Source organism: Fukomys damarensis, unplaced genomic scaffold (genome assembly GCF_012274545.1).
Source record: "Fukomys damarensis isolate Sample0158 unplaced genomic scaffold, DMR_v1.0_HiC HiC_scaffold_5, whole genome shotgun sequence".
Taxonomy (NCBI): Eukaryota; Metazoa; Chordata; class Mammalia; order Rodentia; family Bathyergidae; genus Fukomys; species Fukomys damarensis.
The window spans coordinates 16,594,149-16,612,664 of record NW_022900917.1 but is presented as its reverse complement, the minus strand read 5'-3'; the positions used below and the strand labels follow the sequence as shown (position 1 = coordinate 16,612,664).

Sequence of the window (18,516 nt, the reverse complement as noted above, 5' to 3'; positions counted from 1 at the left end):
AGAGAGAGAGAGAGAGAGAGAGAGAGAGACAGACAGACAGACAGAGAGAGAGAGACTAGAAGCAAATTATATAACCAAATTTAGAATATTATCTGATGAGATACCCAGTAGCCATTAAAAATCATGTTGTAGAAAACTAAGACATAAAACAAATTTATTGAACATTTCTAAAAGAAAAAAAGCTCAGAATATAAAATAATGCATACAAAATTAAATCATTTTCATTTTTCTTGAAATGTGGATGTATTTGTATGTATTCATTGTGTGTGCATGTGTGTGCCTACACCAAAATACCAACACTTTGTTTTGTTCACTGCTATATGCCACACCAAAAACTATGTCTGAGACATACAAAAACTCAAGTATTTGTCGCACCTAAATACTTCAGGATTCCTGGCACCAAAGTCTGACTTAGGGAGTGATTTTCCTCTATGTTTTTGTTTAGAACATTTTTGAAATAAAAATTAATTATTTCTAAAATTGAAGGAAAAGTTTTTAAATTTATTTTGAAAAAAAATTAAAACATATCTGCATAACTAAGTATTTTATAAAATGCACTTGATAGGATCACTTAATATACTGAAAAAAGCCCTCTTCTTAAGGTTGAATTAATAAATTGACCAAAGCAAACAGATGTAAGAACATTATTTGTTCATTAGCCTTACTCTTACAATGAATTTTACTATTGCTTAGCAGAAGTACAGCCTTACTATCTTTAGGAAAATTAATAAGTCTAAATTAAATATTTAATGTGGGCACAAAAGAATTATAAAACCAGCATTAAAAAGTTAATTCACACCAGGAGTGGTGATGCACACCTGTAATCCCAGCACTCGGGAGGCTGAGGCAGGAGGATCACTGTGAGTTCAAGACCAGACTGGGCTACATAGTGACTTCCAGGTTAGTCTCAATTATATAGTAAGACCCTATCTCAAAAAACCAAAAAAGTTAATTTATGGGGCTAGAGATTTAGCTCAGTGGCACCATGCCTTCCTGGCAAGCACAGAGACCTGAGTTCGACCCCAGTTCTGCAAAAAAAAAAAAAGTTAATTCACTGTATACCTAAAATGTACCAATAAAATTAATTTTAAAAAGTTAATTCATTATATTTATTCAATATACACTTACTGAATTTATAGACAAGCCACCTGCTGATAAATGCAAAAAAAATTGAGACACAATCCCTGTCAATCAACAGGCTCCTTAATCTAGTGGGGAAAAAAACATACATACATAAAAGCTACAATAACCTTTTTGGAGTTTAGTAGAATATTCTTAATTTTTGGTAATAATACTAAGGCTTATGTGACTTCCCCAGTTACTGAGGTACTAAATGGCAGAACAAAATCTTTCCAAGGTGTGATATGGCACCTCTCAAACTCTGGAAGCTAGAAAATGCGAAAGCATATTCAGTCACTTCCCATCAATTCCTACATTGAGTAAGGAGTACTTTTAGGGTAGATATTCTCTTATAAATGTAACTGTACTGTATCCCTAAAATGTACCAATAAACTCAATTAAAGCTGAAAAAAAAATAAATGATCACAGGAGTTTCTCCTCTTCAATTTAACTACTTATCTCTACTTTGAAATATACTATTATGGCCACTAAACTATGAGCTCCTGGAGAACAGGTTTAATAGTTTATGTTTTTCTTCTATGCTACACTATTATGCAGTCAAGATATATTGAGAAAATGAACTTTTAGCTTGTTCTGTGCTTCTTTAATTCCCAATCATCACAACATATTATATGAGATGACAGGCATCTCAATTACGTTATTAGGAAAATGTGCAATGGGCGAACCAGAGGAATGAAATTCTAAAGTGCATCATGGTGGTTAGGCTAATAGTTGACACTCTTCTTCCAAAGATTTCTTCCTAACCTTCCAAATGTTGAACTTAGCTGAATATCATAATATAGAAGAAAGCAAAAAAACTGCAAATCTAGGAGGCACTTTTGTTTCTCACAACCCATAAATATGGGAATATCTGGGCTTAAAAAGCTAATGGTAAAATTGAATTCAATATCAAATTCAAGAGATATTTTGAAAAGAGGATCACTTCTCACTACATACAAGATATCCCTAACTGTGAGATTTATATCTGCAGTCTAACTACAGTAGACAACTCCTCAAAGCTCCTGAACTTAAGGTATCTCTCTCTCTCTCTCTCTCTCTCTCTCTCACTCGCACACACACACACACACACACACACACACACACACCATAATCACTCTAAAATAAAATAGTGCATAGTTATTTGTACATGATGAAAGAAATAAACCACAGGGAAGAAGATGGTACTCAAAGATACAGTGAAAAATTGAATAAAGAAAGATAGTTTACAGGCAGAAGGCCTTCAAAACTGACTTGAGAAGAGACTGACAGCTATTTATTTAATAAGAGATAAAACAGGCCACAGCTCTATATATTGCCCTCTCTTACATGATCTTCCTTTTCTTCTCAAAGTTAACTACTGGCTTAAAGATATAACCAAAAATACTCAGACACTAGGTAATAACCTACTTCACATCAATATGTTAAGAAGAGGCAATATAGAAAGATGTAAAGCAAGAATCAAAAAATTTAAAATACAGGAAGGAACAGAGTGCAAGAGTAGAGCTTTTTAATAGCATGTTTTGTTTTTGTTTCTTTTCCTATCTGCAATCATTTTTAAACAGCTTGCAACAATCAAAAGATGTTTTTTGTAAGCCTCATGGTCACCATAAAGAAAAAAATCTATAACAGACACACCAAAAATAATAAGCAAGGAATCAAAACTTACTAACAGAGAAAAATATTTAACCACAAAAGAAGACACGAAAGGCCGGGGATTTAGCTCAGCGGTTTGGTGGCCTGCCTTGCAAGCGCAAAGACCCAAGTTCAATCCCCGGTACCAAAAAAAAAGAAAAAAGAAAAGGAAAAAAAGAACTACAATAAAGTTAGAAAACAAGTTACAGAATGGTACAGTAAGCCCTTATCTGTTGATAATTACCTTGAATATAAATGGATTAAATTTTCTATGTTAAAGACATAAAATGAGCTAATTTTTAATAAACTCAACTATATGTGTTGAATAAACTCACTTCATCTCTAGGGACATACATTGACTGAAAGTGAAGGAATGGAAAAACATATTCCATAAAATAGAATACAAAAGAAAGCAAGAGTAAACCATACTTCGATCTAAGAGAATTCAAGTCAAAAGCAATAAAAAGAAACTAGGAAGATCATTGTATCATGACAAAGGGATAGATTCACCAAGAGGAAATAACAAATATCAATATGTACCCAATACCCAATGTCAAGAAACTCAAACACATACAGCAAATATTAACAGATCAAAAGACAATCAGACTCCAATAGCTTAATAGTAGGAGACTTAACATCCCACATTCAGCATTGGAAAGATCATCCTGTCAAAAAAATCAACAAATAAACTGCAGAATTAAACTGCATCCTGGACTAAATGGATATAACAGATATATACAGAACACTGCTTCTAAGAGCTGCAGAATACTCACTCTTCTCAATAGCACATGGAACATTCTTATGATATGCCACAAAATAACATTTAACAATTTTTTTAAAACTGACGTGAGGACCTTGTTCAACCATAATATAATAAAACTAGAAATCAGTAACAACAGAAGCTTTCAAAATTATACAAACACAAGGATATTAAACACCTTAGTCTTGAACAACCAATGGATCAAGGACAAAATCACAAAGGAAATTTAAAAACTTCTTCAGACAAATAAAAATGGAAAAACAAATTTTAAAAATGTATGAGATACAGCAAAAGCTACTTAAAGAGGAAAGTTTATATCAATCACAACAAAAAAAAAGCAGAACAATCTCAAAGAACTACAAGAACAAACCAGAACCAAAATTTACAGAAAGAACAAAGATCAGAGCAGAAATAAATAGAAACTTCAAAAAATACAAAAGATCAACAAAATAAAGAACTGGTTCTTCAAAAAGATAATCAAAATTGACAATACTTAGGCTAAAGCAAAGAGAAAGAAAATTCAAATAAGTCAGAGACAAAAAAAAATTACTACTTACCTCACAGATACACAAACATTCTGAAAAATTACAAACAATCATACACCAAAAAATTTGATAGCCTAGAAAAAGTGGACAAATTCCTGGACAAATACATTTTTCGAAAAATGAACCATGAAGAAATAGAAAACCTGAGCACATACACAAATAATGAGATTCACCAGTAATAAAAAAGTCTTCTATCAAGAAAAACCCATTATCCAACGTCCTCACTGTTGAGTTCTACCAAGCATTTGTACAAGAACTAATACCAATTCTGCTTAAATTATACCAAAACAACAAAGAGGAGGGAATTCCTCCAAACACATTCTAAAAAGGCTAGCATTACATACCTAAACTAGACAAGGCCACAAGGAGAGGGGAGGGGAGAGAAGAAGGAGATGAAAGAAGACATGGGGAGGAAGGGAACTACCAGCCAATATCCTTGATAAACATAAATGCAAAAAATTCTCAACAAAAACCAGCAAACCAAATCCAACAGCACATTTTAAAAATTACACAATGATCAAGAGGGATTCATACTAAGGATACAAGCATATGCAAATTAACATTCATATTATACCACACATCAACAGAATGAAAGACCCAAAAAACTATATGATCATTTCACTAGATATACAAAAGATATTTGATAAAAGTCAGTATCTCTGGAGCTGGGGATTTAGCTCAGTGGTTCTGGTGCCTGCCTTGCAGGCGCAAGTTTCATCCCTGGTACCCCAAAAAACAAAACAGTCAGTATCTCTTCATGATAAGAACTCTGAACAGGGCCAGGGATATGGCTCAGTGGCACCTAGTTCAATTCCTGTCACCAAATAAATAAATAAAAACTCTGAGCAAATTAGATGTTGAAGGTATGTACCGCAACATAATAAAAGCCATGTATAATAAGCTGATAGTTACCAACATACTAAATGGGGAAAAGCTGAAAGATTCCCCCCATCAGATCAAGACAATGGCACCCACTTTTATTAAACATAGTATCTGAAATCCCAGCCAGAGGAATCAGCCAAGGAAAAGTTATAAGGGTATCATAATTTAAACAAAAGAAATCAACTTGTCACTGGTTTGCAGATGACACAATTTAATATATGCACAACCCCAAAGATTCCACCATAAAAGTGCTAGAACTAAGAAACAAATTTAACAAAGTTTCAGAATACAAAATCAACACACAAAACCCAGTAATGTTGTTATATGCTAATAGCAAATGGTCTAAAATAGAAAACAAGAAAGTAATCTAATTAAAATAGCTACAGAAATAAAATACCTAGGAATAAATTTATCCAAAGAGGTAAAAGCTTTCTACAATAAAAACTATAAGACACAGATAAAATAGAAAAGTGCACATACACACACATGTGCACATACACACATACACACACACACACACACACACAAATGGAATCACATCCCATGTTCATGGATTGCAAGAATCAATATTGCTACAATGTCCATACCACCCACCCGAAACAATCTACAGATTCAATGCAATTTTATCAAAATAACAATGACATTCTTCACAGAACTAGAAAAAAATAATCCTAAAAACTGTATGGAACCACAATAAACCTGAATAGCCAAAACCATCCTCAACAAAAATAAAAAAGCAGGAAGCATTAAACTACCTGGCTTCAAACATGCTACAAAGCTGTAGTAATACATCATGGTATTGATTTAAAAAAAAAAAAAAAAAAAAAAGACAGAGCTGGATATGATGGTGTATGCCTGTAATCCCAGCACTCTGGGAGACTGAAGCAAGATGATAAAAAAATGCCTAGCCTCAGCAACTTAGACTTAGCAAGACCCTGTCTCAAAACAAACAACAAAAATGTTTAAATGATAGGAATACACCTCAATGCAAAGTTCAATCCCGAGTAGCAGGTGGAGGGATGGACATAGACAATGGAACAAAATAGAGACACTCAAAGCAAATATACATGTACAGGGCAAGCCAACTGATTTTCAACAAAAGTGCCAAGAACACAATGGAAAAAGAATAGTCTTCCCAATAAATCTTGCTAGGAAAATTCTGCATTCACATGCAGAATAATGAAGCTAAACCCATATATCTCATTACATACAAAAATCATCTCAAAATGAACTAAAGATATGAGTGCCCAAAACTATGAAACTACTGGGGAAAACAGGAGAAATGTTTCAAGAAATTTTGAGAAGACCCCAAAAGCACAGGAGACAACAAAGCAAAAACAGACAAATGGAAGTACATTAAATTGAAAAGCTTTGCAAAGCAAAAGAAATGACAAAATTAAAAGACAGGCTATAAACTTGGACGAAATATCCACAAACTATACATCTGACAAGGGGTTAGTATCCAGAATACATTAGAAACTCCAAACACTCAATAGCAAAATAATAATAATAATCTGATTTAAAATGAGGAAAAAGACCTAAACAGAGATTTCTCAAAAGAAGACATATGAACAGCTAACAGGCAGATGAAAAAAATGCCCAACTAATCATTAGGGAAATGCAAATCAAAACCACAAGGAGATATGTCCAGTTAAAATTGCCATTATCTACAAGATAAAGGCTAGGGGAAATGTATAGAAAAGGGAACCCTTACACACTCTTGGTGGGAATGTAAATTAATACTATAAAACCATTATGGAAAATATTATGGAAGTTCTTCAAAACAAATTAAAAGTAGAACTACCACCATTATTACACAGTGCAGCAAGCTGGTGCTATGGCTCATTTTAGAGTTTTTATGGTGAGTCAAGTACACAGACAGGACTAATAAAATCATTGTGATTAAGGATTAGAGCGTTTAGCTATACCTACCACCACTTCAGCTCCAGGGAGAGAAGGCTTAATCATCAATAGTGAATGATTTCATGTCCACAGGCTAGGAGGATGAAGCACTTCAATTCTGTTAAGAGTTTATTAAGACCCTTCTAGATCACACCTTAGGTACCTTTTCAGCTGGCTGTTCAGCTGTATAGAGCAGTTGGCCTCCCCACTCCCAATATCTGTGGTTTTTCTTTCCTTGGTTTCAGTTGTCCATGGTTTCAGTTGCTTGTAGTCAACCACAATTGGAAAATAACACATGGAAAATTCCAGAAATAAAATAATTCATAAGTTCTAAATGTACACACTGTTGACCTTTCCCTGAGACTCATCCTTCATCGAGTGTATCTGTAGTGTACATATTACCCAGCCATTATGTAGTAGCTATCAGAATGACTGCCACATATCACAGTGCTTGTGTTCAAGAACCTTTATTTTACTTAATAATATCCTTAAAGCAGAATCTTTTTATTACATTGTTATAACTGTTCTATTTTATTATTACTTACTGGTTTAATCTCTCATTGTGCCAAATTTATAAATTAAATTTTATTACAGGAATGTATGCAAAGAGAAAAATAATACATATATGGTTCAAATGCTATCTGCATTTTCAGGCATATTAGAACAGGATATTAGAACATGCCCATTGCAGGTAATAGAGGACTACTGTATCCTTAATAATAAACTGGGGCTGGAAATGTAGCTTAGTGGTACAGCATCTGCCTGGCAAGAGTAAGTCCCTAAGTTTGATTCCTGGTACCAAAATAATAATGACAATAATAATAATAATCTGGTAATAATAAGTAAGCTGTTTCTCTAAGTTCTACCAATGATTGTAGCAAATTGCTGAACTTGATTTATAGTCAAGTCAGTCAGAAGTACCACAGGCCTGGAATGTGTTGCAATTGGCATGTGAGGTGGTGGTAGTATTGTCCAACTGAGCCCTTAACCTGTGGGGCCTTGAGACTAACTACCACTAGTTAGGGTCAGAACTGAATTATACTGTAGGGCACCCACTTGGTACCCAGAATTGGAGAACCAGTTGGTGTAGTAGAAAAAAAAAAAAAAAGCCTACCCATATGGTATCAGAAGTAAATGAAAAGGGTTTCTTCTCTCATCTTAAACCGAAACTCTGTACTTATTAAAGAACAGCTTTCCAGACCCTCCTCCCTTAAGTCCCTGATAATAACCATTCATTCTACTTTCTGTCTCTATGAATTTGACTATTCTAGTGGAATCATATATTTGTCCTTTCATGTCCAGCTTATTTCATTTAGCATATTGTTTTCAAGATTGATCCATGTTGTGACAATTATTATTTCACTTTTAAGGCTCATAATATTCCACTATATGTATATTCTACTGTATTAACCAGCTTTCCCATCAATGAGACACGATACCTAACATACACAACTTAAAGGAAGAAAGGTTTAATGCAACTCATGTTTCAGGAGATTCTGCTCCATGGTTGGTAGAAACCTCATGGCAAAAGTACATGATGGAGCCAGGGATTTAGTTCAGTGGTTCCACTGCCTGCCTCTCAAGCACAAGGACCCTAATTAGATCCCTGGTACCCAAAAAAGGAAGTATATAGTGGAGCAAAACTGCTCAGGGAGGCAGAACAGAGGAACAGTGAAGAAAGAAATGAGAAGGGTCCATATATAGTACCCAAGGCCTCACCTCAATGACCCATCCAGACACCCAGAGGCATGCTTCACTAATATCCTAGATGTTTCTTAATGCAATGGAGTTGACAGACCAGGATTAACGGTCACAACTACATTTTGTCTATCCATTCATCTGTTGATGAACAGTTGGGTTTCTTTCACTTTTTGGTTATTTTGCTTACTATGAACATTGGCATATGAATATCTCTTCAAGTCCCTTCAGTTGTTTTGGGTATATATCCAAAATTGGAATTACTAGATTATATGGTAATTGTATGTTTAATTTTTTGAGGAATCCCCATACTGTTTTCCACAGTGGCTACCACTAGCAATGCACTAAGTTCTATTCCTTCATATCCTCAATAACACTTTTATTTCCTGATTCTGCTTTTTTCGTTTGCCTTTCTTAAATTATAACCATGACGATGAGTATGCAGCATCTCATGGATTTGATTTCCATTCCCTTAATAGTAATGTTGAGTACCTTTTCATGTGCTTACTGGTCAATTATGTATCTTCTTTGGAGAAACATCTATTCAAGTTGTTTGCCTATTTTTTATTTGGATTGTTTGTTCTGGTAAAAGACTTTTAAAACAATAGAAAGAAGGCTTTCTATACAGCCAGATCTAGCTTCTTAATCAAGGATAATTGTGATATGCCCTCTAAGTCTGTCAGAAAAATAATAATGGAGACGAGACCCTGATAAACCTAATAGAAGAGAAAAAAATTATAACTGTGAGAACAAATTATTTCCTTCTTCTGATTTCAGCTCCATAATTTTCAAATCTTTCTACTGGCAGATTTCCAGCAATAATGATACAGCTATTAACAGTGTGGTCACTAAGGTTGTGGTGCACAACCTTTGCAATTAGCAACTGTATCACTACTGTAGTAGCTATTTAATAAACTGCCAAAGCCTATGTTGTTAGTAACTGTACCATTACTAACAGTAACTATTAGTCATAACTGTTATTAGTGCTACACACTCTGCATTTTGCTTCATCTTATATGTGATATTTTTTTTTTTGAGACAGGGTCTCACCATGTAGGTGAGACTGACCTGGAACTCACTATGTAGTCCAGGCTGGTCTCAAACTCACAGCAATCCTCCTGCCCTAGCCTCCCAAGTGCTAGGATAAAGGCGTGTGCCACCACACTCGGCTGTGATATTCCCTTTTTAAATAAAATCCTACTCTTCAATCCTAGCTGTTTCACCTTGAATACTATTGAAAAGCCATAGATCTTTAAAACACATAAAAGGTTTTCATGCAGCATAATACTATTAAACAATGTCAAAAAAGTCTCAAAGCTCGGGTTCTGGTGTTTATAAAAGAAAGCTCAGTGTTAGAGTGCATCATGTGCAAGGTCCTGGGTTTAATTCCCAGTGCCACATTAAAATAAAGTCTCAAAGTTTGCCTTAAATAATGAATATTTAGAGTTACACACAATGATGAGTCTAATTCTGAATTCACAAAATCAAACACCTTTTCTATATCAATCACAAGTACATTTTGCCTCAAATTAATAAAATTCAAGGATCATTTTTCCTGCTCATTTTTACTTTTAAAATGTTTAACATTTCATAAATATTTAGTAAATGTTTAGCTCTAAAATAAACTTTTAAAAATTTCAACTAGCACATATTTTTCAAGTAAAACTGTGTTCCTTCAAGAGATGCTGACAACGCCAGACATACATTTTTTACATGCTTTGGAAACTGTCTTCAGAGATAAATGCTTTACAACCAACATTTCATTTAATTTTCCCAAAACTGAGAGAAAGTACACATAACTTCTAAGAATATTGAGACTTAGGAAAGTTAAAAAAAAAACTTGCCCGTGATTGCATTGTAGTAAATGATAGAGCTGTGTTTAGAACCAAGGTTTACCTGACTAAAGCACTAGCTCTTAATCACTTCATTTAGTATCACTCCTTTTTTTTTTTTTTTTTTTTTTTTTTTTTTTTTTTTTTTTTTGGTACCGGGATCAAACTCTGGTCCTTGTGCTTGCGAGGCAGGTAGCAGAACCAAAGAGCTAAATCCCTGGCCTATATCACTCTTTCAATAGTAAAATAGATGTGATTTGATGATCTCAGTGTATTTATTTTTATAAAATGCTACTAAATTTATGGAGGTTTAGTCAATTATCATCACTAAAATGAACTGAAACCACATAAGAAAATGGATGCTTAGTAATAGAAGACTTTTTAAAATTAAATGCAAGTCTTGTTTTTCAACTCTATCTTACCATTTCCTCCCAAGTTGGGCCCTTTGCCCAAAAGTACTCTATTACCCTCCTGACAAAGAGATTCAAAGGAAAAGAAGCTGAAATTTTTCTCCTTCCTTCACCCCAGACTTTCACTCATTTCTGTTTTCTATGAACTTTTCCCACCTACTATCAACTAGAATATGCTATTACTCATTTTAATTTCTTATAACAAACCTATACAAAGTTAACATTGCAACATACTCCTTATCCCCAAAGATATATTACTGCAGTCACTTTATTAATAGCTGATTTCCAAAAAACAAATTATCTCAAGTATAAAGAGCAAAATAAAAGATAATAGGATAGGGAAATAGATCTTTTACAAATGAAAAGAAGACCAAGAGATGGAGGGAGAGGGGACAGGAGGGGAAGGAAACATAAAAAGAATTAAGAGGGCCGGGGGACTTAGCTCAGTGTTTCCATCGCCTGCCTCACAAGCACAAGGTCCCAAGTTTGATCCCCGGTACCAAAAAAAAAATTAAGATATGTTATGTAAATGTACCAACTCCCCACAACAAATGTAATCATTATATACTTCAAACATGCTAATAAATTTTTTAAACAAAAAAAATCACAAACCCAGACATTGTAGGTAAAACAAACTGAAAGTGCTCCAACATATCCATATTATGTTAAGATAAAAATTTTACATATTTTAAGAAATATGTAGATCTATAAGGCTTGTAAGTTTTAATCTAATTCATGATAAAGATTTTTAAACATTTAACCATACCTAGATTTGAAAACTAAAAAAAAAAAAAAGAAAACAAAATCCTTGATTTTTTAAAAAGAAAAGAAAAAGAATATTTCTATAAGAAACCTATGGTCCTACCATATGATAAGCCACCATGATCTGTACCAAAGATACTACCTATACTTAAAAACTGGATTCACTCATATATTTTTTCCTCATTACTTCCACAAACCTTAAATTTTGCATATTAAATATGAAGATTTAGTCTATGTACCCTCATAGCTCCCCATACGGAGCAGAATATTAGTTAATTGCAATAATTCCCAAACTTAATATATTAATAAAACTGTAACTGCAAGGAAAGTTTAAATTCCAATACTAAAATATTTTTCTCATATAATGAGCTCTTTTCTCTGACTTCCAATGAATTTTTATAGGTTCTCAAGAACAGGAGTGGGGGAGCACTGGGTAGTGGCTGCTTCCAGCTGTCTAAACAAATGGACATTATTTTGCTTAATTTCTTGGTGTTAGGATTACACAGCACACTGAAAGTCATTGCTCAGTATTCCACTGTTGTTCATTACAAACAAACTGAGAGGAGAGGAGAGGGAGAAACAGTTCACGATTTTGACAGATTTTTTAAAAATAATTTTTGGTCTTTTAAATTGAGGTTTTTACCTTTTTTGTTTTGTTTTCTGAAAATGAAAATACAATTTTAATATCTTAAACTAATCTTACAGGAAAAATGATTATAAGAATGATAAAGAGCCTAAATACTCAAAGAAAATTAAATATAAATTGCAAAAGTATAATATTGTTGAATATGTATAGGTATAAATATTCTGACATTCCAATTAGCTTTGGAAATACCGAAAGTCCTATCCAAGTAATGCTTTAAAATGGCAGATCTTTTTTTTTTTTTAACTTGGGAATTTTGTGGGCTTTTAAAAGTAAAATCCTTGTGTTAAAAAAATTACACATATTAAATTTTAGAATTGGGACAGTTGAAGCAAGGCCTTGGGTTCAACCCTCAGCACCACTTAGAAAAAAAAAAGGAAACAAACAAATGGGAAAATTTGGCATCATTTTTCTCTCCTCCTTTACTGAATGATAATGTTCTTAGTCAAAAGACAATTTTTACTATGTAATTATGAACCTAAACAGAAAAAGGCCTCTAGTAAGCAAAAACTGACAGAAAGAGCATGTACTTTACTTAGGGAAATGGGAATTATGTCAGATCAGGTAATTATTTCTAAGGTAAATAGTAGTTTAGAGGGCACAGCACCAAAAAAAAAAAAAAATGACAGATAACAGTAGAAGAAAAAGACAAAACTACATTTAAAGGAAAAAAACAGCTATCTGTAGTAAAAAAAAGTTTCAAACACATAAAGCATGCACTTGACCAAATGTACAAATAACATTTATTTTAAAATAATATTAAGTAATCAAGAAAGCAAATAAATGCTGGGTCTCAGAAGACAGGGGTCATGTGTCTTCAATGTAGAATAATTTCCCTCAAAACTATTGTTTTTAAAGTTTTTTTTAATATTTTAAAGTATAATGTTAGGGTAATTTACTCCACTTATTTGGAAAATCCATCATATAATACACTCTATTTCTTAATAACACTAAATATTTGTAAAGGTATCACTGTATCACTATTTTGGCAATCTCCTAAACATCACATAAAGGTTGTTTTATCTTTTTAATGAACAGTCATCAAATCTGCCTAATAAATGCTGGAGTCAATGGTGGAGGGTGTGTCCTGTTTTCCAGCATTGGCCTAGTGCTTGAATTCTCTTCTGTAAATTTTTAAAAGCAGGGGATATATAATGAGAATGAAATAAACAAACAGAAAACTTTCTTGCAAGCAAAGGCCCTACGAACAGAAAACTTAATCTGCCAGGACAATTAAATCATAAAAAAAAAACTTCTTCTCAACAGTTAATGTTTATTTTTCATTTCAACTGGACTTTTACAGTATTCTACCACTTACTTTACTCTAGTCCTTTAGTATTAAGTATAAATTTGATTCAGAGCAATCGTTTCTCTCCAACTTCCATCATCCAAATTTTGCTATTAAATATTTTTTAATGTATCATTATTGGAAAAGCAGTCATTGTTGTTATTTGATTGAAAAATAACAGAATAACTCACCTAATAACTTTTAGATATAATCTAATATTCTTTAACATAGTAAGTATACAAAAACTATATTTATGTGACACATTGACAAATGCAAATTAGCAACTGTGTTGCTGAAATAAATCTCTATTCAAAGCACAATAAATCTAATAAGAAGTGCTAATATCAAAACTAGACAAGAATAATATTTAATATCTGGATATGTTTCATTTCACAATTCATTATACCATACTTTGGAGATTTATAAAGCAGTTTTCAGTTGCCCTTTCCTTATTTATACACAGATACTGTTATGTGCAAAAGAAAAGACAGACTAAAAGATCTACGTAAAAAATAAGGCCTGGAAGTTTTTTAAAAAGACAAGGCCTGAAATCTAACCTCATCAATAGTGAAGTTGTCTTGTATAGTTTTATTTTCTATAACCTTTTCATTTAAGAACATACTCAGGTCACCCAAAACACAAAGGTGAGAAAGAAGTGACCGTGGGTATTAGGTTAATAGTGAGTTAAAGGATAATCAGAGTAAACAGAGAGAAAATGAAGATAAAGTCCACTCTAAAATAGTCTACCATATAATTTGAGTTTGTACATACCCAATTTCTGATTCAAACTTAGACAATAAATGTGTAGTGGATAGTGTTATCATATTTTTTGTCAGAATATCCAACATTCTGAAAGAATTATTCAGTTCTTCTATGTATTAAAAGCTATAAAAAATAAATAGTAAGCTAGTAGGGACGGGCCCTGAAATACCATTTCTCATTAAAAGAAACTAAGGCTTGTTGGTGAAATGGCTGATTCCAGATCTGTAACTGGAAATGTACAAGGTGAGCCTTGAATATTTTATCACAGCATTCAGCAAGGAAGCTATCAAAGACCAATGGGGCCATGTTCTCCCCTGAAAAGATTCTCACTGACCAAAATGGGGCAATTTGAGTTTCAATGACAATAACTGCAATGGATTAAAATCCATCACATATGTTTAAAGCCATCAATCAGCTCAACACTGAAACAAATAAAAAAGGGTTCCCTTTACAGAAAAGACAGAGTTCATTCATTATGTTGAAAACTGGAAAATACTGGGTAAAATACAAATTTTTATCTTGTCTTTCCTTTATAAATACTACAACTGTGTAACCAAACAAAGTATAAAAACATCCCAATTAATAAATGAAAATAAAATGAATCATTTAGAATTTCACCATTTTGCAACATCCAGTGAACTCACAGAAATAACAATAACCATTTATAGCTATTAACTTTACCCCCCAAAAAATCAATTAGACATTAAGATTCCTACTACTTTGGGAAACTCCACTTATAACAATGCCTAAGGGACTAAACTTTAGTCTGGTGCATCTCTGGATCCAGCTGCCCACTTGCAGGAAATACAGAGGACAAAGGAATATGCTGAGCTCAATAATGAGCAAGCAGTCAGCAAAATGGAGATTGGTGAGGAACAATTCAATAACCTAGGTTCTTACACTAGAAAAGGAAAAGAAAAGGGGTATGACCAATCTAAACTTAAGTTTTTAATCAGTAAGGCTAGTAATGCATATTCAGGCTTTTGATACCAAAGTCAGGTTACCTCTGTAGAAAGCTTCTGTAAAGGAAAGAGGCTCCTAGGGAGTGTGACAAAATTCTATTCCTTAATCTGAGTAGTGATTACAAAGGTGATTTTTCTTATAACAATTCACCAAGCCACACGTGTTACTGATGTTTTCTATTACAATAAAAACAGCAATGTGTGATGGTGCACACCTGTAATCTCACCACTCCAGGAGGGGTAAGGAGAAGGACCACAAATTCAAATCCCTCCTAGAAATTTAGCTACTTAGATCTTGTCTCAAAGTAAAAAAAGGGGGGGGGGCAGGGTAGAATGCAGCATAGTGCAAAAGTTCCGGGTTCAACCCCAGTACCAAAATAAATAGGGGCTGGGGATCTAGCTCAGTGGTGCCCCCACCTGCATCGCAAGTGCAAGGTCCCAAGTTCAAAAAATTAATTATAATTATACTGCATCAAATAGATTTTTCTTTTTTAAAAAAGCAGGTTACAAAGACTAGGTATGTTTCTATTCTTTAACATGTTAACAAGAGGTTAAAAAAAAGAAATCAGGGCCTATCATTCCCTCCCTATCTACTTGCTCCTCCAAGGGAACCACCTAACATTACATTTTGGGCCACTAAGATTCACTTTCATGGGAGTATGTAATTTCAAGAAAGGGGCTATCAATATGCAAATCTGTTTCTCTTCTAGATTCCTTCCAGTCCCCAACGTGCTCAAACCTAAGACATGGGAGTCAGGACTGATCCTTCTTTATTCCCCATTTCTTTCACTTAAGTCTATCAACAAATCCTTCATTTCTAACTCTAAAATATGACTTAAATCTGTCTACTTCTCCACCATCACTAACAATAAAATAGTGCAATATCCTCCTGTTTCCTTTTTTCTACAACCCACTCTACCCAACACAATCAGAATGACTTTTTTAAATCTATACATTGCTTAAAATTCTACTTACAAATCTTTAATGCCAGCCCATGGCACTCAGGCTTAAATTCAAATTATTTTCCATTATTTAACGCGAATCTTTGCCCATCTCTCTGACCTCATCTCTAGCTACTTTTACTCATTCTACAACTCAGCCACCATGACCTCATTTCAATTCCTTTTGCATACTAAATTCTTTCTCCTTGAGGCTTTCTCATGGTTTCTTCCGCTGCTCAGAATACTATTTTTCCAGCTATTCACATGGATAATTTCTCAGTATCATGTTGCAGCTTAAATACCTTCTCAGAGAAGCATCCCCAACTACCTCATTAGGCATGTTCCACCATTTTGCTCTATCACTATCATGTATCTAAGCTCCAACTAGACTTTATGGTCAATGGGGACAAAAATCTCATCTGTTTCATTTATCAGTATACTCAGCTTCTAAATTTGGAAGGCAGTCAATTAATAATTATATAATAATATAATTAATAATGTATGAATGAGAAAAGCAATGAGTCCAAGGCTGACAATTTCTCCCATAAGCCGTGATCACTAAGAAAGCCAGTTTTTAAAATAAACAGAATGAACAACCGAACAGATAGAACTATGAGACTACAGAGAGTCAAGGAGATCATCTGCCTGATATCTTCAATTTATGCTTTCCTCAAATATATAAAAGTTTACCTAATTTACAAAAGAAAGCTTAATTTGCATTCCTTTCTAATTACAGGACTCTAGGTCCTATGATTTCAGGAAACCAAAGTCCTAAAAACGAACAGATGAGCTGCAAAAAGACATACTATATTATGAATACAGAAACTACCCCATTCTTACAAATACTCAACAATTTTCCCAATTATGTAAATGTATGTATCAAAGTACTGACAGAAAAAAAAATACCTGAAAAATGTACACAAGTCACCACTTTACTAAGACATCTGGTATCATAAATCTATAGACTAATTAAAAACCCAATACAGGGCCAGGGATTTGGCTCAGTGGTTCCGACGTCTGCCATGCAAGCACAAGGACCAGAGTTCGATCCCTCGTACCAAAAAAAAAAAAAAATACAAACTACCTGTACTAATTATCATGGTAACAGCTTCAGGTTATTCTCATTTTTCTGAGAAGTTATGTTTCAAGTTCTATCCTTTGATGAAGTTTTAGAAATTTGGGGTAATCTGAATTTTAGTATCATGCACATAAAAATAAACTTGCTTTAAATATTCATACATATCTTTTTACAAATTTGCTACTTTCATGTATTCAACTTGAGACTGTATAAAACAAAACTATCGGCCAGGCGTGGTGGCACACGCCTGTAATCCCAGCACTAGGGAGGCTGAGGCAGGAGGATCACTGTGAGTTTGAGACCAGCCTGAGCTACATAGTGAGTTCCAGGTCAGTCTCAACTACATAATGAGACCCTATCTCAAAAGACCAAAAAAAATTTAAAAATTAAAAAAAAAAATAAAACAAAACTATGGTAAAACATCTTTTTTAGTTTTTTATTAGTACATATTTGCAGTACATAATGTTTACATTTCTAGAGTGGAGTTGGCACATGTGCGTAACACATCTCAATCCTTTTTTCATGCCCTTTCCTTCACTCATCTCCCCCTCCCTCCATTTCTTGATCCCCTTGCCAACTGAGAAAGGTTTATCTCACAAATTATAAAGAGCAAAATAAAAGATAGTACTAAAACATTTTAAATATAAAATCTTTGTCCTAAGAGCTAAAGGCTTCTTGAAATTAGACTAATCCTAAAATACATGAGGCAATTCAAATAAAATCACAACAAAAAGCTAAAAAGTTTCTATCAGTTAGTATCAGCTTTGTCTTTAGAAGAAAACTGTAAAGACCACATAGAGTGGAGCTCATGGACAGTCAGAAATGAGGTCATCATAATTATAGTGGATGTTTCCAATGTATAGAGTCAGTCTGCAAACGCGAGAAGGCAAACAGGCCTGAGTCTCACCGCAAACTTTCACGCAGTACATTCTCCTCTGTAAACTGTCAGACATCACAGATAATTCTTTTGTATTTTCCCATACTTTAATTGGTATAAATATAAATTGTTCCAAATACAACTTTTAAATACTAGTTTCCTCTATCTCTTTCACTTCTTTCCTTTCTAGTCTCAAAAGAATACCTTTGTTGATTACACAGGTTATTACACTAATACCACGCTGGAGTCCTTTAGCACTGCCATCATCCCTACTAAGAATGAGAATGAAAACAGAAATGAATGTTTCCTGACTTCACTAATAGGTACACCAACATTTTTTCAAACTCCATATCACATCCCATCAATGAATCATGAAAATAATTTGGAGGATCAATACCATAATTTTTAATGAAAGTAAAAAAA

General features: G+C 33.6%; 1 protein-coding gene across 2 annotated transcripts in view; it reads right to left on the bottom strand.

Annotated features, from left to right (window-relative positions):
• The window catches only part of Stk3 (serine/threonine kinase 3), a 336,937-nt gene that overhangs the window by 257,006 nt on the left and 61,415 nt on the right, over window positions 1-18,516 (bottom strand). The gene's annotated exons all lie outside the window — the stretch shown is intronic.